This window comes from Vipera ursinii (genome assembly GCF_947247035.1).
Source record: "Vipera ursinii genome assembly, chromosome: 4".
NCBI lineage: Eukaryota > Metazoa > Chordata > Lepidosauria > Squamata > Viperidae > Vipera > Vipera ursinii.
Genome location: NC_139514.1, coordinates 117,130,569 through 117,152,880, shown reverse-complemented (window position 1 = coordinate 117,152,880; position 22,312 = coordinate 117,130,569). Strand labels below are relative to the sequence as shown.

The window sequence follows — 22,312 nt, the reverse complement described above, 5'->3', positions numbered from 1 at the left end:
CTCCCTCTCTTTAAAGCTGCCTAAAAGTTTTCTTCCTCCTGGGAATAAGAGGATTCTCCCTCCCACCACTCCTTTCGGCTTTCTTGAGTGGCTTTGTGATTTTGCAACCACCTAGATTATTGTTTATTAATATTATATAACTGAGGAATCGCAATATATCCGCACTGGGCAGACGGGCAGGGAAGCCCAGGAGCTGCCCTCAGCTAGAGGCTTGGTTGCTGTTGGGTTGCTTGCCCTGTTTGCTTTAACCACTGTTTATGGAACAAGCCATCGTGGCCTGTTTTACACGTCAGGCTGTACTAATCTGAAACCAGTCGAGCCGCATAGCTTTGCGAGTGTCTGATTCAGGCTGCTGGGAACTGACTCACTGGAAGGAAAAGGGTGGTGCGGTTTAAAAATTACATGGAGGGGGGTGGGTTGCATTTAGAGGCTGCAGGGGTTTGGGTGCCTCTTCCTTACAATCTCTTTTGCTGATGAAATTTGGGGATACGCCTTCAGTGACAGACAGATTAAAACCGTGTCTTCTGCACGGGACCCCGAAGTGAAAACAAAACTTCCGTGCTATTCCTTCTTATGTAAATCTGATGTATTTGGTTTTATCCTGTGTTGTTCCGATGCTTCCTGCTTTGCCAAAGACAAACCTACCAGCCAGCCACTCAGTACAAAAGTCAGAATTTAGCCCAGGGGGAGAAAAAAAACAACAACAAACACCCTCCCGTCAGAAAAAGTGTGGTTTTTCACATGACAGGGCAGATGTCTGTCTGTCTCTTCCCTTTAAGGACTTGGGCTTAGCCCTCTGGCCATCAGAGACTTCATCTAGTTGCTAAATGTTGGGTTTCCTTAAGTATCCGAAGCAGGACAGCTTGCAAGCCACGATTTGAAGATGTGTTATTTCAGATTAAAAAAAGGTTCGGTTCCTCCGTTTATTCATGTACTGTACAGCTATAGTAGTAAGCTGTAGAATAGTCAAAACAGGATCATTTGTTTTTGAATTTTTCTTCGTAGTAGAAGTTGTTCTGGAAGAACTGCTCAATTCCAAGGCTTTTGCCAGCTCATCCCTTAAACTGTAGTTTAGTGTTATGTGGAAAAGATAGCTTTTAACGACAACAAAAGATGGGTAGTCCTCAACTTACAACAGATTGTTTAGTGACCGTTTGAAGTTACAATAGCACTGGGGAAAAAATGACTTATGACTATTTTTCACATTTACAACCGTTGTGGTTGCCCCGTGGTCATGCGCTCAAAATACAGACAGTTGGCAGCTGGCATGTACTTGTGACTGTTGCAGGGTCCCGTGATCCCCTTTTGCGAATTTCTGACCCGCAAAGTCAATGGGGAAGCCAGATTCACTTAACAACCCATGTTACTAACTTAACAACTCCAGTGATTCATTTAACAACGGTGACAAAAACAGGTCGTAAAATGGGGCAAAGCTGACTTAACAAATGTCTTGTTTAGCAACAGAAATTTAGGCTCAATGGTGGTGGTAAGCTAAGGACTGTATGTAAAATAAGCATTTTATTCCTCACATTGTCATTGAAACTGTGAATGGGCATTTGAAATTAAACAGTGAACCTAAAGGAACGCAGAGATCTGGTTTCTGATAATTTGATCAATGCTGAGAAAAGACTGACTATGAAAAAAAACATTCTAAAAATCAGTGGGACTTAAGAGAATTTGGGGGGGAATAATATGAATGAGGTTAAATGTTACAGATTTTCAGTCACAGTGAAGTGTTAATATCTCTTTATAACGACTTGGCAAGAACCACAGCTTCGGTCACCACGATGTAAAAAAGAAGTTGAGACTCTGGAAAGAGTGCAGAGAAGAGCAACAAAGATGATCAGGGGACTGGAGGCTAAAACATATCAGGAACGGTTGCTGAAATTGGGTATGTCTAGTTTAATGAAGAGAAGGATGAGGGGGGACAGGACAGCAGCCTTCCAGTATCTCAGGGGCTGCCCCAAAAAAGAGGGAGTCAAGCTATTCTCCAAAGCGCCCAAAGGCAGGACAAGAAGCCACGGATGGAAACTAATCAAGGAGAGAAGCAACCTAGAGCTAAGGAGAATTTTTTTGACAGTTAGCATAATTCATCAGTGGAACAACCTGCCTCCAGAAGCTGTGAATGCTCCAACACTGGAGGTCTTTAAGAAGAGACTGGTCTGCCATTTGTCTGAAATGGTATAGGGTCTCCTGCCTGAGCAGGGGGTTGGACTAGATGACCTCCAAGGTCCTTTCCAACTTTGTCATTCTCTATTCTGTCTCCCTATGTGTAACCCCCCAAATTACACTATATAATGTCATAATGCCATATAGGTTTGTATGGCAAGCTGTACAGCAAGCAATATCCATTCTGCTAACGAACACAGCTCAGTTGTGTTTTGTTTCAGCATAGTTGCCAAGAGGCATAGCTTTTTTTTAAATAACCTCATCCCAAGGTCAGCCTTAAAAATAAATATACTCTAATTATGTTTTCAAAACAGTAAAAATTAAGCTGTGATACAGGGAAGTATATTGTCTCACAAAACGTGACAAATAAATATTTATCAGTATCTGTAAATCAAAACTAGACGTAACACCGTAGTAACTGTCAATTTCATTTCCACTGCATAAAATGAGAACTAGAAAATAGAATAGAATATAGAATAGAATAGAATTCAGAATAGAATAGAATAGACAGATTGTAGAATAGAATAGAATAATAGAATTCAGAATGAATAGAATAAAATAGAATTCAGAATAGAATAGAATAATAGAATTCAGAATGAATAGAATAGAGTAGAATTCAGAATAGAATAGAATAATAGAATTCAGAACGAATAGAATAGAATTCCGAGTAGAGTAGAGTAGAGTAGAGCTGGAAGGCACCTTGGAGATCATCTAGTCCAGCCCCTTACTCAAGCAGGAGAACCTAGGATATGTGTAACTTATTATGGTAGTAGGAAAGTTTATACCATGGGGGAAAAGATCTCTTTTTCTCCAGAGCCTTATTTTCTTTCAGATCTGATCCCGTTCTCTACCCAGAGGTTTATATGCAAATAAGAGTTCTATCGTAATCTTCAATACATAATTGTATATTTAGTGACTGCCATCAAATGGATAAATACAAGGATTGAACCATATGGATTTAGATTTAACTTAGCTTTTCCATTTCGTAAGTAAATTCAGACGGGCTACGTTTCTGATATTTATTGTGAATTCATGAAGCGGTCTGTGAAATGCTGAAAGCTGATTTGAATAGCCCAGAATGCGTGCATAATTTAAATACTTAAAATTTTTGCAGGCCTCTCTACATTAAACAATCCGGTATTTAAGATGCTGGGATTGTGAAATCTTAGAAGTTTTCCCTTGCAATGAAACTAAACAATTCTGTCGTTGCAATAGTTTAGCTGTATTGTTTGTTAGATTATTGTTTATTAGATTATTGTTTATTAGATTATTTGTTAGATTATTGTTTATTAGATTACGGAGCAGGTATACCATTAATTGACTGTCACATACGCTATTTTGGTAGTCATATAAATTTGTTAAATTAACATCAGATATTCCCCCCCCCCCATATATTTGTAAGAAAAGTTTCCTGTGTCAGGCCTCTCTCCTAACCAGATGCATTTAGGAAGATTTTAAGCTTCTGGAATATTCACTACTATTTAAGGTATGCTTGCTGGGATAGCAGAGATAATAACGTGCTGTAAAGTCAAGTCATTAGGAATGGTTTAATGTCCCTGCATTGTTATTCTTAATCGTTTTGGCTGCTTCCTATTTTTTTTCCTCTTGCAATTTTGCCGGTCCTTTGATTAGACGTGATGGCAAATCTGTCTCGAATATTCCAAGTGCAGTTTTATTATTATTATCGCTGTATCACCTGTGCTATTTCCCAATGAGTTCACTCATGGGACGTGCATTTTTACAGCCGTCGCACATTGATTTCACAATTCCATTGAGCTACCCAGACTGACTGCAAGATGTCTTTCCTGCCCAATGAATAGCAACTCCTAAGCTTTGGGTGGTTAGTCCTCAACGTACGAGCGTTTCCGTTGCTAAGTGAGAAAGAGTGCTCATTGAGTTTTGCCCCGTTTTACGACCTTCCGTGCCACTGTGGCTACGTGCATCGCTCCAGTTGTTAAGCTAGTCACCCGGTTGTTAAGTGGCTTTCCCGTTGACTTGGCTTGCACGACGGTCGCAAAAGGAGAATCACTTGACCCCAGGACACTGCAACTGTCGTAAATGTGAGTCAGTTGCCAAACCTCTGCATTTTGATCCCAGAACCCTAGGGATGCTGCAATGGTGTGAAAAACAGTCCTGACTCACTTTTTTTTCCAGTGTAACTTTAAACGGTCACTAAGTGGGGCGATGTAAGTCAGGATGACCTGTATTATCCCACTGTCCTTGCCGTGAGTCCCGAAGACTTGGCTCTTCTTTCAGGCCTTGGGCTCAGGTGAGTAGGAAAGTCCTTAGGTTGATTGTGGGCTGTTCCCGCCAGGGCAGGGGTCTTCAGACTTGGCCCTTTTATGACTTGTGGACTTCAACTCCCAGAATTCCCAAGCCAGGCACGTGTGGTTGGCTGGGAAATTCTGGGAGTTGGTCCATTCATGCTGACAGGAATTTTTGGTGAAGTCCATCCATGCTGACTGGGGAATTCTGGGAGTTGAAGTCCACAAGTCGTAAAAGGGCCAGGTTTGAAGACCCCTGGCCTAGGGTATTGTTTCTGGTTGGCTGGGGAATTCTGGGAGTTGAAGTCCATCCATGCTGACGGGAATTCTGGGACTTGAAGTCCATCCATGCTGACAGGAATTTTTGGTGAAGTCCATCCATGCTGACTGGGGAATTCTGGGACTTGAAGTCTATCCATGCGGACAGGAATTTTTGGTGAAGTCCATCCATGCTGACTGGGGAATTCAAGGGAGTTGTAGTCCATCCATGCTGACAGGAATTTTTGGTGAAGTCCATCTATGCTGACTGGGGAATTCTGGGAGTTGTAGTCCATCCACGCTGACAGGAATTTTTGGTGAAGTCCATCCATGCTGACTGGGGAATTCTGGGACTTGAAGTCCATCCACGCTGACAGGAATTTTTGGTGAAGTCCATCCATGCTGACTGGGGAATTCTGGGACTTGAAGTCTATCCATGCTGACAGGAATTTTTGGTGAAGTCCATCCATGCTGACTGGGGAATTCTGGGAGTTGTAGTCCATGCTGACAGGAATTTTTGGTGAAGTCCATTTATGCTGACTGGGGAATTCTGGGAGTTGTAGTCCATCCATCCTGACAGGAATTTTTGGTGAAGTCCATCCATGCTGACTGGGGAATTCTGGGACTTGAAGTCCACAAGTCATAAAAGGGCCAGGTTTGAAGACCCCTGCGCTAGGACCCTGGATCTTTGCTTCCCATATTCTGCTTTTATTATTTTATTTCCAGAGTACCTTGATGTCAGGTGTCCTTTGAAAATATGGCCTGGTTTGTTAAAAAAAAACAACAACACAAAACCACGGGCATTTTCTTTCAGGCATTTATTTTTGCTGGCCTTAAATGTTACATGATGTTTTGTTTGCATTACATTTGCTATTTTGTCACCCATTTGAGGGGATTTTGACCGCAAGTATTATTTTGGGTAGTTCAGCAAAGGTAGCCGTGTCACAGGTCCACCCTTAGTCCAATTAAATAATAATAATAATAATAATAATAATAATAATAATAATAATAATAATAATAATAATGACTAATTTTAACACTGAGACCTCACTTTAAACACCTTTTTCCATTTGAAAATTGCCTATTTATTCCTACTGTGTGCTTGAGTTACCTACTACAGGTCAGCTCTCGACTTAGAACAGGTCGTTTAGTGAGCGTTCCAAGTTACAACATCACTGGGGGGAAAAAGGAGTTACAACCATTTTTTCACACTGATGACCATTGCACCATCCCCAGGGCCACGTGATTTACATTCGGATCCTTGACAACAGACTCGCATTTATGACGGTCGCAGCGTCCCGGGATTACGTGATCCCTTTTTTGCGACCTTCCGACAAGCAAAGTCAAGGGGGGGAAGCAGGATTCACTTAACAACCAGGTTACTAACTTACCAGCTGCAGTGATTCACTTAACAACTGAGAAAAGAAAAGTCGTAAAATGGAGCAAAAGTCACTGAAGCAATGTCCCAACGACAACATATTTGCGGCTCAGTTGTGGTCGTTAAACCGAGGACTGCTGTAATCTCTGAAATTTGGGGGTCAGTTGTGGGTTATAAGCCGAGATCTGCTGTAATCTACTGCAGGTGAAGAGCTCTGACTTCAAAAGTACGTATTGTCTATATCAGGGCTTTTCAACCTTTTCACCCATTTTACCACTTTTAGGATATGGCAACATCCGAGTACCACCAGTCGCCTAGCAAGGTGTCAAAAACTTGAGGACCAAAAAAAAAAAAAGGAAAAAAGTGATGAAGTACAGGTACTCCTCGACTTACAAAAATTCGCTTAGTGACTGTTTGAAGTTACGATGGCACTGAAAAAAGTGCCCCCCAAGCCACAGCCGAGCAAGACACCTGCCTGCCCGCCCAGCGGCGCTCTTCCTCCTGTCCGAGGTTTCCATTGTTGTGAGCATTTCTGTTGAGGATTGGCAGCAGGGGTGGGGTGGGGGTGTTTGGTTTTTATTCCCCCCCTTCTGCTGGGTGGTAGCAGCAGGTTTTGGTCACTTCACACGACCCTGGGACACTGTGACCGTCATAAATATGAATCAGTTGCCAAGCATCTGAATGTAAATCACAAGACCCTGGAGATGCTGCAACATTCCAGCTGATCGGCGCTTCTTCTGGGCTTAGAAGTGCCAGGATCAGTGCCGAGCTCCAGCTGGATCCTGGCACTGATCCTGGCACTTCTACTGAGCCCTGACAGCCCTGCGGCTCCAGCCGTCTCTCGCTCAGGCTTGTGCGGTGCTGCCACCGGTTCAACTCATTCCCCTCCCCCGCTACCACTTTTCTAGGATGGTTGCGTACCACCTGCTAGGTGCTAATGTACCACAGGTGGTACCCGTACCACTGGTTGAAAAGCCTGGTCTATATCAGTGATGGTGAATGTTTTAGAGACCGAGTGTCCAATCTGCAACCCAAAACCCACTTATTTATTGCAAAGTGCCAACCACGGCAATTTAACCTGAATGCTGACGTTTTAGTTTAGAAAAAAAAACAACAACTCCTACATTAACATCTTTTGTCCTGCAAGAAAAACACAATAACATACTTTGCAGTGATATAAAGAACTTTTTATTGAAAGGTAAAAGTTTCCATTTGGCATGCTTTTGAACAATTAATGTGATTATTTTTTTTGCTGTTGTATGCATTCTGATCATTTGTCTAACCTTGGCTCATATTTTGTCAGTTTGAGAGCAACACGTGCAAGCACTCAGGTCATCTGTTAGTCTGTCTCCGGTGTCAGATTTGATATACGGTAATTCAAAAGCTGCAAACAGCTGCTCACAAGCATTAAGGTGATCCAAACAAAGTAAGAAGAGCAATCCCAAGTGCTTGGTTTGACTTAAAGTTATTTGGCAGAGAATTCCACACTTTTAAGGATTTCATTTTCAGAACTAACTGTGCTGTCCTTTGGCATCCTTTTCCCCCCCACAGGATTGCTCTCGATAAGAGCGAGACGCACTTTGGCTCCATTTTTGCCAGGAAGGGGCTTGAGAAATGGCTTTTTCCCGCAAAAAGTTACCCAAAGAGCAAGGTGCGCGTGCCCACAGTGAGTGCCCCCCCTCTGGTACTCGTGCCATAGGTTCACCACCACTGGTCTATATGTTTGCTGACATGGTTACAAAGGTCTTTAGGTGGTTTTTGCTAGTGAATCTATTTAGATAAAAGGTAAAGGTAAAGGTTCCCCCGCACATGCGTGCTAGTCATTTCTGACTCTAGGGGCCGGTGCTCATCTCCGTTTCAAAGCCGAAGAGCCAGCGCTTGTCCGAGGACGTCTCCGTGGTCATGTGGCCGGCATGACTAGACGCCAAAGGCGCACGGAACGCTGTTACCTTCCCACCATAGCGGTCCCTATTTTTCTACTTGCATTTTTAGGTGCTTTCGAACTGCTAGGTTGGCAGAAGCTGGGACGAGTAACAGGCGCTCACTCTGTTACGTGGCACTCGGGATTTGACCCGCCAAACTGCCGACCTTCTGATCGACAAGCTCAGCGTCCTAACCCACTGAGCCACCGCGTCCCTTTCTATTTAGATATGTGATAATAAATATTTGGAGTTTTCCTGGTCGGGGTTTTGTTTCTATGAAATGATTTTTTTTGTTTGTTTGTTAGCGGAATAGAACATAAAGATGCCTTAAAAACCTGAATTGGATAAGAAACGTTGGCTTTGAGACATCAGCTAAAGTATAAGGCTAATAAATACAGAATCTCTTGAGCAGGAGGTCATATTTCTTATGCCACAGAAGGTTTCTGTTGGAATTTGATTTAAATTGTATGATTTACGGTGCCTCTACTGTATTCCTTTTTTTTTTTTTTTTTGCACTTGGAGCTGGGAAATCTCGAATTATTTCAGATATATGCTGCCCGGTGTCCTTTGGGATTGGAGCCAGTTATAAGTAGGGCAATAAATAAACTTTAGTGAACCTTTTAACCCCTCAGTTACGAGCCTTTCCTATTGTTATTGCAACTTTAAAAAAAACTTGTGAAATATTTGCCAGTACAGTTAACAGTATAAATAGCAAATGTAGAATTTGTTGTTATTTGATGGCTGTATGCCCTCCAGAATTGTGTCGGCCGATATGGGCTACATAAATTCGAGTAATAATAAGAGATTCACGACAGCTTTTAAGGTTATAAACATAGCATTAAAATACATTTATGGGCATCCAAGAGGCGATCCTAGGGACTGAGTAGTGACTAATGCCTGCATGACCTGGGGAAAATTATGAAAGTAATAATAATCTTCTTTCTGCTCTGTTGGAACATGTTATTCGGTGGTTCCTGGTTGTTTCCTTCTACCCTACAGGTCCCAGATTTAATAACCAAAAGTTTTAAAGATTCCTTAATGAGGTTATCTTGATTGCCTGGGGTCCCCTGCCATGATTGTGCAGGTAATCCTTCACCTAACAACCACAATTCAGCCCAAAATCTCTGGGTTAAGCAAGACAGTGGTTAAGTACATTTTGCCCCATTTTACGACTTTTCTTGCCACCGTTGTTAAGTGAATCACTGAAGCTGTTAAGTTAGTAACACGGTTGTTAAGTGAATCTGGCTTCCCCATTGATTGTCGGAAGGTCGCAAAAGGGGAATCACACGATCCCGGGACACCGCAACTGTCATAAATACGAGTCAGTTGCCAAGCGTCCGAATTTTGATCATGTGACCCCGAGGATGCTTTCACACTGGTCGTGTGAAAAACTGTCTTAAGTCACTTTTTTTGTTCCAATGCCGTTGCAACTTTGAACTGCCCTTAAATAAGCTGTTGTAAGTCGAGAACGGCCTATAATTGAGAAGGAGATATTGAGAAAAACAAAAACTTTTCATTCTTGCTGCAAAGTCTAGGCAGCCAGTAATATTTTATGGCTGATAAAAATGGCGGCCGCAAAGTGAACGTCAGAACGTGACGCTCACAATGTCTCTGCTGCCATCTTAGCACGCTTCACACATCTTTGCAATTTGCCTGGTTAAAGTTCAGAAGACGCTGTTTTTAAAGATGGATGGAGCCAAGCTATTCGAATATGGACGGTCCTCGATTTACAGTGGTTCGTTTAGCGACCGTTCAAAGTGGCAACAGAACTGGAAAAATGACACGGCCGTTTTTCACACTTACGTCCGCTGCAGTACCCCCAGGGTCAAAATTTGGCTGCTTGGCAACTGACTCATACTTATGATGGTCGCAGTGTCCCCGGGGTCGCACGCTCCCCATTTGCGGTCTTCCGTCAAGCAAAGTCAGTGGGGAAGCCGAATTCATTTAACAACCACGTTACTAATTTATGATTCATTTAAGAACTTGTGGCAAGAAAGGTCACAAAATGGGGCAAAATTCACCTAATGACTGCCTCACTTAGCGGCATAAATGTTGGGGTCCATTGTGGTCCTAAGTCAAGGACGGCCTGTAAATATCTGCACGTTCAACCTAGGCTGTAATTGCTTAATCATCAATACAAAAACCATCCCCCCCCAAAAAATGGAATTTGCACTTTAAAGGATAAATTCTGTGATGGATATCGATTGGCGGGGATATTGATTCACACATGGGGTGCTGATCAAAGGCGGTGTGTAATTAAAGTGCCGTCAGGCGCGCTGGTGTTTTAGAACCCGTTCATACAAAACGAGTAAATCTAATCCAGGGAATCCAATCCTGAACAAAATTCTTCTTGCAAAAGGTAGCAGAGTGCCATTGGGTTTTTTTGGCCCTTTGCTGAATTTTTCGGATCGATTTTGAGATATGCACAAGATGGTAGAACAGACAGGAAAATAGCCACGCTTAAATGTCTGCTAACAGAAGCATTTGGTCTTCAAACGTGGACACCGGTAGCTGGTTTCACACATTGTGATGAAGTACAGTTTTATATTTGGGTAGTATGTTAAACTGTACAGGGAGCCTTACGTTTGGGGGAAATATGAATTAGTCCTCTACTTGCGGTCCGAAAATTTTGGAGCCCAAAATTTCTCTTGCAAAGGGAGACTAGTGGTGAAGTGAATGTTGCTCCATTTTACGACCTTCCTTGCCTCGTTGTAGTCATTAAGTGAGTAACACGCTTGCTAAGTGAATCTGGCTTCCTCATTGTCGTTGCTTGTCGGAAAGGTGCCAAAAGGGGAATCGCACGATTCCGGGACATTGCAAGCATCAACTGAAGAAGCTGAAGTCAGAACTGAAGAAGCATCTGGGATGAGAAGTGAAACCTCTTCCAGGAAAAAACAACGAACTCCGGGTTGTGTTTTGAAAAAAATGCATCTTTGGGACGTAGCTCAGAATCTCTTTCGTGTAGCGTGTCTTTCAGACAATCTGCTTATTTCATCGTTTCCATTTTTCCTTCATCCCTTTTTTTGTTTTTGTTTTTTGGCCCTTCCTCTCCTCTCTTTTCGTTTCGATCTTTTGATTTTAATTTTTTCCAACGGCGAGTTTGAATTGTCCCAGGTGTCGCTTTTTACTCCGTCTTTCCTCATTTATTTCCTCTCCCGAGCGCCACGTATTATTAGCTGTTTTTCGTGGACATAAATCATGGGTCTTCAAACTCGGCCCTTTTATGACTCATGGACTTCAACTCCCAGAATTTCTCAGCCAGGCATGCTGGCTGAGGAATTCTGGGAGTTGAAGTCCATGAGTCATAAAAGGGCCGAGTTTGAAGACCCCTGAAAATCGTGCATCGTGCGTCACGGGACTTTATCCCCTTTTCTGACTTTCCGAGAAGCAAAGTCAGTGGAGCGAGCCAGTTTCACTTAACAACCAGGTTACTAGCTTAACAGCTGCAGTGATTCACTTAACGGCAGTGGCGGGAAAAGTCGTAAATTGGGGGAAAAACTCACTTAACAGCCGCTGCCTTGGCAACAGAAATTTTGGGAACAATTGTCGTAAGACGAGGACTATCTGTACACTACTAGACGTTGTCTCTGGAGAGAGAGAGAGAGAGAGAGAGAGAGACTTAGGATAAGGGCAGTAATTTTTCAATTGAACTGTGCTATTAAAAGATTTTCAGTAGTCTGAACTAGCAAGGCGGGCTATCCTGAAAATTCCACTTATTTTTTTTATTTTATTTTAATTCCATTTATATCCCGCCCTTCTCCGAAGACTCAGGGCGGCTTACAAGCTTAGCAGTAGCCTTCATTCTATGTATATTTTTTATTTTTTATTTTAATTCCATTTATATCCCGCCCTTCTCCGAAGACTCAGGGCGGCTTACAAGCTTAGCAGTAGCCTTCATTCTATGTATATGCCTGTTTATTAGGGCTTTCGCACACAAACCCCCAAGCGGCATTATTACAAAGTCAGCTTAATTGCCCCCAACAATCTGGGTCCTCATTTTACCTACCTCGGAAGGATGGAAGGCTGAGTCAACCTTGAGCCTGGTGGGACTCGAACCTGCACTAATTGCAGGCAGCTGGTGTTACTTAAGGAGGCATTAGCCCACTGCGCCACCATTTTTATGACATCTGGTCCAGTGATAAATAAGCCTTTCTGCCGATCAAAACATCATAAAAAAAGAAAAAAGAAAAAAGGAGGGGGGGCTATATTAATATCCTTGTTTATAAAAGAACGACATCTGAAAACGCTTACCCAACTTGCTGCAAAATTTGGCAGGGTTTGCTTTTTTTCCCCCTTTCCTTTTTTTTTTTTTTAATAACGGCGTAAATTTCCTGCCAAAATGTCGCTTTTTGTTCTGATGCACAAGTTAGGAAAAACAACAACACCACTTCCCCGTGCCACGATTTTGTTGATGTTTGTGTGTTTTCCCTTTCTGGATTACGGGGATGGCAAAAACTCTTGCTTTTCCTGAATGGCACTTTTAAGCCAGGAATAAAGTCAAGAGTCAAATTACTCCCCCCCCCCACCCCCATTCCAGATGAACATAAAGGTTGAGCAAAGCTGCAAAACAGGTCAGGCAACTCTTATTTAGGGGAACAACAGCGGAAAAAACCCCACAACAACACTCAAGTCTTTCTTACAAGCCAGAGGCCGGCTGATTCCTGCTCTAAAAACTGAAATAGAAATAGAATATTTTATTGGCCCAGGTGTGACTACTAGACACACAAGGCTTTTGTCTCCGGTGCAGAAGCTGTCGGTGTAAAGGTAGTCCTCAACAACAGCTCACTTAGTGACCGTTTCAAAGTTACGACAGCACTGGAAAAAGCAACTTGCGACCGTTTCTCACACTGAACGACCGTTGCAGCCACCCCCATGGGTCCCGTGGCCAAAATTCAGACGCTCGGCAAAATGACTCATCTTTTATGACGGTCGCGAGATTAATATTTCTATGTTACTTATATGTAAGGGTGTAGGGTCTATACCAGGGGTAGGCAACCTCGGCTCTTTTATGACTCATGGACTTCAACTCCCAGAATTCCTGAGCCAGCCAAGCTGGCTCAGGAATTCTGGGAGTTGAAGTCCATGAGTCATAAAAGAGCCGAGGTTGCCTACCCCTGGTCTATACGTACGTTTAAACATGTGTATGTGTACACTTTGGGAGCGGGCAACTAAATTTCATTTTTAATGGGTGCCGTTGGGCCCACAGGGGAAAAAAAGGACAATGAAGGTTATCTAATCCGATCGCCTTTTTGCAAAGTCAGGATTCACTTACTGACTGCGCGCTTCGCTTAATTTCCGCGATCTGCTTAATGACGGTGGCAAAAGCAGTCGGCAAGTCGAGGACAGCTCGCTGAACAAAGGTCTCACTTAACAGAGAATTTGGGCTCAGGGCTGCCCGTCGTTCTGTAAAACCACGTTCCTTTCACTTGAGAATGTTGCAAAGCAGGCGTTCCCTGACTTAAGGGCTTCGGAGGACCCAGATTGTTGGGGGCAATAAGCTGACTTTGTAAAAATGGCGCTTGGGGGGGCCAAAAGCCCTAATAAGCAGGCATATTTATTTTTTTATTTATTTTATTTTAATTCCATTTATATCCCGCCCTTCTCCGAAGACTCAGGGCGGCTTACAAGCTTAGCAGTAGCCTTCATTCTATGTATATGCCTGCTTATTAGGGCTTTCACACACACCCCAAGCGGCATTATTACAAAGTCAGCTTATTGCCCCCAACAATCTGGGTCCTCATTTTACCTACCTCGGAAGGATGGAAGGCTGAGTCAACCTTGAGCCTGGTGGGATATACATAGAGTGAAGGCTATTGCAAAGCACATTGATTTGTGCTTCTTAGATTGTAAGCCGCCCTCGGAGAAGGGCGGGATATAAATGGGATTAAAAATTTGTTTTAAAAAAAAATAACACAAAAAAGATGTTGAGATCTTGGAAAAAGTGCAGAGAAGAGCAACTAAGACAATCCAAGGCCTGGAGACTAAAACATACGAAGGACGGCTGCAGGACTTGGTTTTGGCTAATCTAAAGAAAAGAAGAAATAGGGGAGACATGATAGTAGCATTCCAGGATTTGAGGGGCTGCCACAAAAGAAGAGGGGTGTGTGTGTCAAATTATTCTCCAAAGCACCAGAGGGAAGGACGAGAAACAACGGTTGGAAACCGAACAAAGAGAGAAGCAACCTGGAATTAAGGAGAAACTTCCTGACAGTGAGGACAATTAACCAGTGGAACAACCTGCCTCCAGAAATTGTGGGCGCTCCATCACTGAAGGTTTTTAAGAAGAGACTGGACATTCACTTGTCTGAGATGGTATAGGTTCTCCTGCTTAAGTGGGGGGGGGCTGGACTTGAGGATCTCCAAGGTCCCCCTTCCAGCTCTATTCAGTTCTAAACCTTTGCCAATCCCCTGTGCATTAATTGTCCTGCTACTGTTGTTAGGCAATTACTGTTGTCGGTAGACTGCTGATCCTTCTACCGCTGGTGTAGGGTGTTGAATTTCATAATAACAGGCTGTCATCTGAGGAGGCTTGAATGGAACCCCTTGTGCCGAATTCTAATAGAATTTTATTCTGTGATTTATCTGTGAATCAGACATTCTGGAAGGTCAACAGGAGATTTTTTTTTTTTTTAGCTTGCTGTAACTTTGGCTGTTACCTTCAGGAAAGTCTAGCCGTTCATTTATTATCTCCAAACATTTATGTTATGAAACAGGCCCCCCAGATCTGCTTTCTCCAAGGGAATGCGTGGGTCTCATCACGTTTTGCCATCCTTCCATAAACCTTGACCCGGAAAAACAAAAATTTTTGCGCATACACCGTGTAGTAATTGTTGTAGCGTTGGTGACGAGGAGGTTGATGTCTGTCTGTCTTATCTTCAAACAGATCAAAGGGATATTATTATTATTGTTATTGTTATTTTGCTTCCCCTCTATCCCATTTTAAGCAGTTCCATGGAATAAACCAGGATTCTCCAAACTCGGCAACTTTTAAGACTTCTGGACACCAACTCCCAGAAAATTCCTCCTGGCTGAGGAATTCTGGGAAATTGAAGCCCACAAGCCTTGAAAGTTGCCACGTTTGGAGAACCCTGGAATAAATTAAGGTTAGAGATGGGGGGGGGGGGTCTGGTCTAGGGCTACCCATTCAGCTTCAGGACTAGTTGTAGAAAACCACAGAAGTGACCTGAGAGAAACAAACCATAATATAAGCGCAGGACAGGAAGCAAACATCAGAAAGAGAACTTCAACTGCCTCCACCATAATTCTCTTGAGCACAGGTGGTCCCCGACTTAACGACCAGAATTGGGCCTAAAATGTCTGTGGTTAAGTGAGTTTTGCCCCACTTTAGGACTTTTCTTGTCACGGTTGTTAAACGGATCGTGCAGTCGTTAAGTTAGTAAGGCGGTTGTTAAGTCAATCCGGCTTCCCTTTTGTCTTCGCTGGTCAGGGGAATTGCGTGAGCCCAGGGACACTGCGACCGTCATAAATACGAGTCAGTTGCCGAGCATCTGAATTTTGATCATGTGACCCTGGGGATGCTGCAGCCGTCGTGAGTGTAAAAAAAAAAAAGGTCATAAGTCCCTTTTTTAAGTGCTGTTGTAATTCGAAAAGTCACTAAGCGAACTGTTATAAGTTGAGGACTACCCGTATAAGGGGAAAAAAAAAAACCCACCGTCAAACTGTCAAGATTCTGTTACTAAAGCCTGCATCAATTAAATAGAGGTCCAGTATTACTCGTGAGTCTGTCTCCAGACTTGGCCTGTCTTGATTGGCAGAGATGGCAATCTATATTTCTTGGAATCTAGAACAAGAGTCCAACCGTCATTTCTCTGGGCTGGAAGGCCAAGCTCTAGACATTCATCATCATCATCAAGTTGGAAGGGACCTTGGAGGTCTTCTAGTCCAACCCCCTGCTCAGGCAGGAAACCCTATACCATTTCAGACAAATGGCTGCCTAGTCTCTTCTTAAAAACTTCCAGGGTTGGAGGATTCACCACTTCTGGAGGCAGGTTGTTCCACTGGTTAGTTGTTCTAACTGTCAGGAAGTTTCTCCTCAGTTCTAGATTGCTTCTCTCCTTGACTAGTTTCCATCCGTTGCTTCTCCTCTTGTCTTCAGGCGCTTTGGAGAATAGCTTGACTGCCTCTTCTCTGGGGCTGCCCCTGAGATACTGGAAGACTGCTATCATGTCCCCCCTCGTCCTTCTCTTCATTAAACTGGACATTCCCAATTCCAGAAAACTGTTCTTCGTAGATTTTAGCCTCCAGTCCTCTAAAAATAATAATAATAAATCTTTATTGTCAAAGTACAACATGTGTACATTGAGATTAGCTGAGCCTCCCCCTGTGCTCCCTCCCCCCAACACACAGTGACAACAAACCCTCCATCCCACCACACCATGTGAACCAACTACACCACACACCGGCCTCCCAAGTCAATTCTGCATATGTTCACAGAGATTATGTCCCATTTAAAAGCCTAACAGCCCACAGATAAAAGCTATTTTTCAGCCTGTTGGTACGGCTGGCTATATTCCTATATCTCCTACCGGATGGTAGGAGAGTAAAGAGATACCGTCCAGGGTGTGAGCCATCCCTGAGAATCTTCCTCACTCTTCCAAGGCAGCGGGGCCTGGCGAGGTCATCCAGTGGTGTCAGGGGACAGCCCACAATGTCTTGTGCTGTGCTCACTACCCTCTGTAATACTTTACTATCCGCGGCTGTCAGGCCAGCATACCAAACCACCATACAGTGCGAGAGGACGCTCTCTATAGTAGACCGGTAAAAGAGGGTCATTAGCTGTTGTTCTACCCTGTTCTTCCGCAAGACCCTAAGAAAGTGAAGCCTCTGTTGGGCCTTTCTAGCCACCTGGGTTGTGTTGACTTTCCAGGTCAGATCTTCACAGAGGTAGACTCCCAGAAATTTAAAGGAGGAAACTCTCTCCACACAGCCCTCCCTGATGTAAAGTGGGGGAAGGTTCTAATATTCTGATCTGTTATCATTCGGAAACTGACGCCTTTTCTATTGCAAAATCATGCACGCATTGTAGGTTAAATTGTATTGGTCTGGCAATCACACAGTTATACTTCTCGGCTGGTCAATACACGTAGTCCTTGACTTACGACCACAATGGAACGCAACATTTCTGTTGCTAAGTGAGACATTTGTTAAGCGAGTTTTGCCCCATTTTGCCCCATTTTTTTGCCCCATTTTCTTCTGGTCAGTGAATCACTGCAGTTGATGAGTTAGTAACAGGGCGGTGTGATCAATCTGGTTTCCGCATTAACTCTTGTTTGTTGGAAAGTCACAAAAAGGGTGTCACGTGACCCCAAGACACTGCAACTGTCGTAAATACGAGTCCGCTGCCAAGGGTCTGAATTTGGATCACCTGACCGTGGGGATACTGCAATGGTTGTTAAGTGTAAAAAACCATCACAAGTCACTTTTTCCCCCGATGATGGTGTAACTCTGAAGGGTCACTAAATGAAACTGTTTGAAGTTGAGGAGTACCTGCATTCCGATGGCATGACTGAGAATCTCCGTGGACGTTTGAGAGTGACCATTTTTCGCTGCCCTACCCTGACCAAATTCTCCTTCTGGTGTGTCCAGCCCAAACTCTAGCACCTTCTGAGTAAAACTCTAGCACCTTCTGAGTAAAACTCTAGCACCTTCTGAGTAAAACTCTAGCACCTTCTGAGTAAAACTCTAGCACATTCCGAGTAAAACTCTAGCACATTCCGAGTAAAACTCTAGCACATTCCGAGTAAAACTCTAGCACCTTCCAAGTAAAACTCTAGCACCTTCCGAGTAAAACTCTAGCACCTTCCGAGTAAAACTCTAGCACCTTCCGAGTAAAAAACTAGCACCTTCCGAGTAAAACTCTAGTACCTTCTGAGTAAAACTCTAGCACCTTCCGAGTAAAACTCTAGCACATTCTGAGTAAAAAACTAGCACCTTCCAAATAAAACTCTAGCACCTTCCGAGTAAAACTCTAGCACATTCCGAGTAAAAAACTAGCACCTTCCGAGTAAAACTCTAGCACCTTCCGAGTAAAGTTCTAGCACATTCCGAGTAAAAAACTAGCACATTCCGAGTAAAAAACTAGCACATTCCGAGTAAAAAACTAGCACATTCCGAGTAAAACTCTAGCACCTTCCGAGTAAAACTCTAGCACCTTCCGAGTAAAACTCTAGCACATTCCAAGTAAAACTCTAGCACCTTCCGAGTAAAACTCTAGCACCTTCCGAGTAAAACTCTAGCACCTTCCGAGTAAAAAACTAGCACCTTCCGAGTAAAACTCTAGCACCTTCTGAGTAAAACTCTAGCACCTTCCGAGTAAAACTCTAGCACATTCTGAGTAAAAAACTAGCACCTTCCAAATAAAACTCTAGCACCTTCCGAGTAAAACTCTAGCACATTCTGAGTAAAAAACTAGCACCTTCCGAGTAAAACTCTAGCACCTTCCGAGTAAAGCTCTAGCACATTCCGAGTAAAAAACTAGCACCTTCCGAGTAAAACTCTAGCACCTTCCGAGTAAAACTCTAGCACATTCCTCGGGGGTCGGTCCTCTCGCCTCTCCTGTTCAACATCTATATGAAACCGCTGGGTGAGATCATTCGTGGTTTCGGAGTTGGGTATCATCAATATGCGGATGATACCCAACTTTTCTTTTTGACCCCAAACCACCCCAGTGATGCCCTCGCTGTGATGTCCCGTTGCCTGGAGGCGGTTCGGGTCTGGATGGGGAGGAACAGACTTCAGCTCAACCCTGACAAGACTGAGTGGCTGTACATTCCGGCATCCCGGGACATTCAAAATGTTCCATCGCTCTCTATGGGGGGTGAGTTTTTACCCCCCCGTGGATAGGGCTCGCAACTTGGGAGTCCTCCTAGATTCACGGCTTACTCTAGAAGATCACATAGTAGCCGTGACTAGGGGGGCTTTCGCTCAGGTTCGCCTGGTGTGCCAGTTGCGGCCCTATCTGGACCGGGATGCTCTGTGTACGGTCACTCATGCGCTCGTGACCTCTCGTCTGGACTACTGCAATGCTCTTTACATGGGGCTTTCCTTGAAGACCACTCGGAGGCTCCAACTGGTACAGAATGCGCCCGCGAGAGTTGTCTTGGGAGTTTCCCGGTACTCCCATGTTACACCTTTGCTCCGCGAGCTGCATTGGCTACCAGTTGTCTTCCAGGTGAGGTTCAAGGTCTTGGTGATGGTCTTTAAGTCCCTACATGGCATGGGTCCGGAATACCTCGGGGACCACCTGCTGCCGGCGTCAACTCCCCTCCGCTCTGTGCGTTCCCACAGAGAGGGCCTCCTCAGGGTGCCTCCGGTCAGGGAATGCCGGCTGGTGGCCCCCAGGGGGAGGGCCTTCTCTGTGGGCGCCCCGGCTTTATGGAACCAACTGCCGGTGGAGCTCCGGATGGCATCGGACCTCCGATCCTTCCGGCGCGGGTTGAAGACCCATCTATTCGAACAAGCTGGCCTGGCCTGATGGGGGAATGTTAGGGTTTTGAATGCTTTTATATTTTGATTGTTTTAATTGGGCAATAATTTAATTCTTTTTTAACTTTTGTATTTCTATTTATATGCCCTGTTCACCGCCCTGAGTCCTTCGGGAGAAGGGCGGTATAAAAATTCAATAAAACTAAACTAACTAAACTAAACTAAACATTCCGAGTAAAAAACTAGCACCTTCCGAGTAAAACTCTAGCACCTTCCGAGTAAAACTCTAGCACCTTCCGAGTAAAAAACTAGCACCTTCCGAGTAAAACTCTAGCACCTTCCGAGTAAAACTCTAGCACATTCCGAGTAAAAAACTAGCACATTCCGAGTAAAAAACTAGCACATTCCGAGTAAAACTCTAGCACCTTCCGAGTAAAAAACTAGCACCTTCCGAGTAAAACTCTAGCACCTTCCGAGTAAAACTCTAGCACCTTCCGAGTAAAACTCTAGCACCTTCCGAGTAAAAAACTAGCACCTTCCGAGTAAAACTCTAGCACATTCCATTCCATCCCCATTGAAATGTTTGCGGGGAGGTTATCCAAACCACCAGAAGGAAAATGTACAAATATGGTTATCAACAAACAAAAATAAACCTTGGATGGAATGTAACGGGCAAACGTTGGCTTACCTTTAATGCATGATGAGGATGTGCTGTTAGAAGGCATGGACCCAACACAGCTAGGTCCTCGGCTTACAAAGGAGTTGGTTTAGGGACCGTTCAAAGTTACTGTGGCCCTGAAAACAGGACTTAACGACCGTTTTTCACCCTTACGACCCTTTCCAGTTGCAGGAAAACAAGCAAGCTGGGAGCGCTGACATCCCTCCGAAAAGCCTGACCGTGGCTTTGTTTCCTCTCGGCTTTTCTATTTTTTTTTTAAGGGAAAAGATGGTCAGAATGAAAAAGGGTGCACATAGTATCTTAGAATTAAAATTAGAGACACCCCCCCACCCACCCCCAAATACGCACACACACGTGCGCGCGCACACACACACACACACACACACATTTCAGGTCTGTTACTTCCCCCAGGAGGAGGTAGAGCTAGCAGATTCGGTGGCAGCTTTGTTCCCTATGCCGTCCGTGGGGTAAACTCGCCATGCACATCTGTACATCATCCAAAGTAGGCTGTGTTGTTTTTCCTGTGTCATAGAATATATGTGGGTATATGCAGTTTTTTATTTGACATACTTGTTGTTGTTAGTTGCGAAGTCGTGTCCGACCCATCGCGACCCTATGGACAATGTTCCTCCAGGCTTTCCTGTCCTGACATACTTAGGTAGTGTATATTGGAGGTGGTGACCCTTTGAGAGCTGTATGCAATGAAATTTCGTTTTAATGTATCCCAATTAGTGTACATTTAAAGTGACAATAAAGTTTATTCTATTCTATTCTATTCTATTCTATTCTATTCTATTCTATTCTATTCTATTCTATTCTATTCTATTCTATTCTATTCTGTAATTCTATTCTACTCTACTGTACTCTAATCTACTCTACTCTACTCTGTAATTCTATTCCGTAATTCTATTCCGTAATTCTATTCCGTAATTCTATTCTATTCTATTCTATTCTATTCTATTCTATTCTATTCTATTCTATTCTATTCTATTCTATTCTATTCTATTCTATTCTATTCTATTCTATTCTATTCTATTCTATTCTACTACTGCCTACTAGAGTTAGGTTTCACAAGGAAGGATGTTGCTTCACAGAAAACGTAAAGCTTATCAAGAAACAGATGATTGCATAAATTGTTCTAATCTCTCTTCCAATGACAAACCTGCAATACAGGTAAGATAATGTAAACTCCCCCCCCCCATATGCTTGGCCATGTTTTTCAGGACCTGTTTAGGGTTTTTTTTTTACAGGGGAGGGTGTGTGTGTGTTATGGCTCTGAACTTTTTCAAAACTTTTGCAAAAACTGGTTTATTCCAGCAGTGGGTGGACTCAGGAAAGAAAAAATAGGAAGGAGGCTGTAGTGGTCACTTGTTTTTGCTTTTAGTTGAAGCTTTGCAAAGGGTGGGAATGCGTTTTTTTCCAAAGTGAAATTCTTGCCATTGTGCCGTTGTTGTCGTTGTTGATCCACTTAGAATTCTTCTTCTTTTTTGCCATTATTAAAGGTAAAGATAAAGGTTCCCCCACACATGCGTGCTAGTCGTTTCCGACTCTAGGGGCCGGTGCCCATCTCCGTTTCAAAGCCAAAGAGCCAGCGCTTGTCCGAGGACGTCTCCGTGGTCATGTGGCCGGCATGACTAGACGCCAAAGGCGCACGGAACGCTGTTACCTTCCCACCAGAGCGGTCCCTATTTTTCTACTTGCATTTTTACGTGCTTTCGAACTGCTAGGTTGGCAGAAGCTGGGACGAGTAAAAGGCGCTCACTCTGTTACGCGGCACTCGGGATTCGACCCGCCAAACTGCCGACCTTCTGATCGACAAGCTGAGCCTCCTAACCCACTGAGCCACCGCGTCCCTTTTTGCCATTAAATCACCCTAGCAATCAAGAGGCCAAATTGCAAAGCTAGGAACGTTCCTTTTGCCGTATGCCCATTAAGCCACATAGATTTGCTTACCTGTCCTCCGAGTGGATTTACGGTTATTACTGGTGCGGCAATAAAATTGTGGATTTTATCCTTATCCCAAACTTGTAGCCCAGGTATCAGTAATGCGTGGTTCTCTAGGCCCAGCAGATCCAAAGGCAAGGAAGCCTGGGAATCGAATTTTCGGAAAAGTGTGGAAGGAAGCATTTTTCCCATTTCTGCTGTAAAGTTGTTTTTTTAAAATCAATACATTACATCTTTGCGTAATGTGGAATTA

The 22,312-nt window shown here is 43.7% G+C and overlaps 1 long non-coding RNA gene across 1 annotated transcript; it reads right to left on the bottom strand.

Annotated features, from left to right (window-relative positions):
* Positions 1-13,801: 13,801 nt before the first annotated feature.
* Positions 13,802-22,306, bottom strand: LOC310640197. Its single transcript, XR_014492492.1, has 3 exons — positions 22,069-22,306; positions 20,125-20,359; positions 13,802-16,260 (listed from the first exon to the last, which is right to left on the bottom strand). It is a non-coding gene; the product is annotated as an uncharacterized lncRNA (long non-coding RNA).
* Positions 22,307-22,312: the final 6 nt, after the last annotated feature.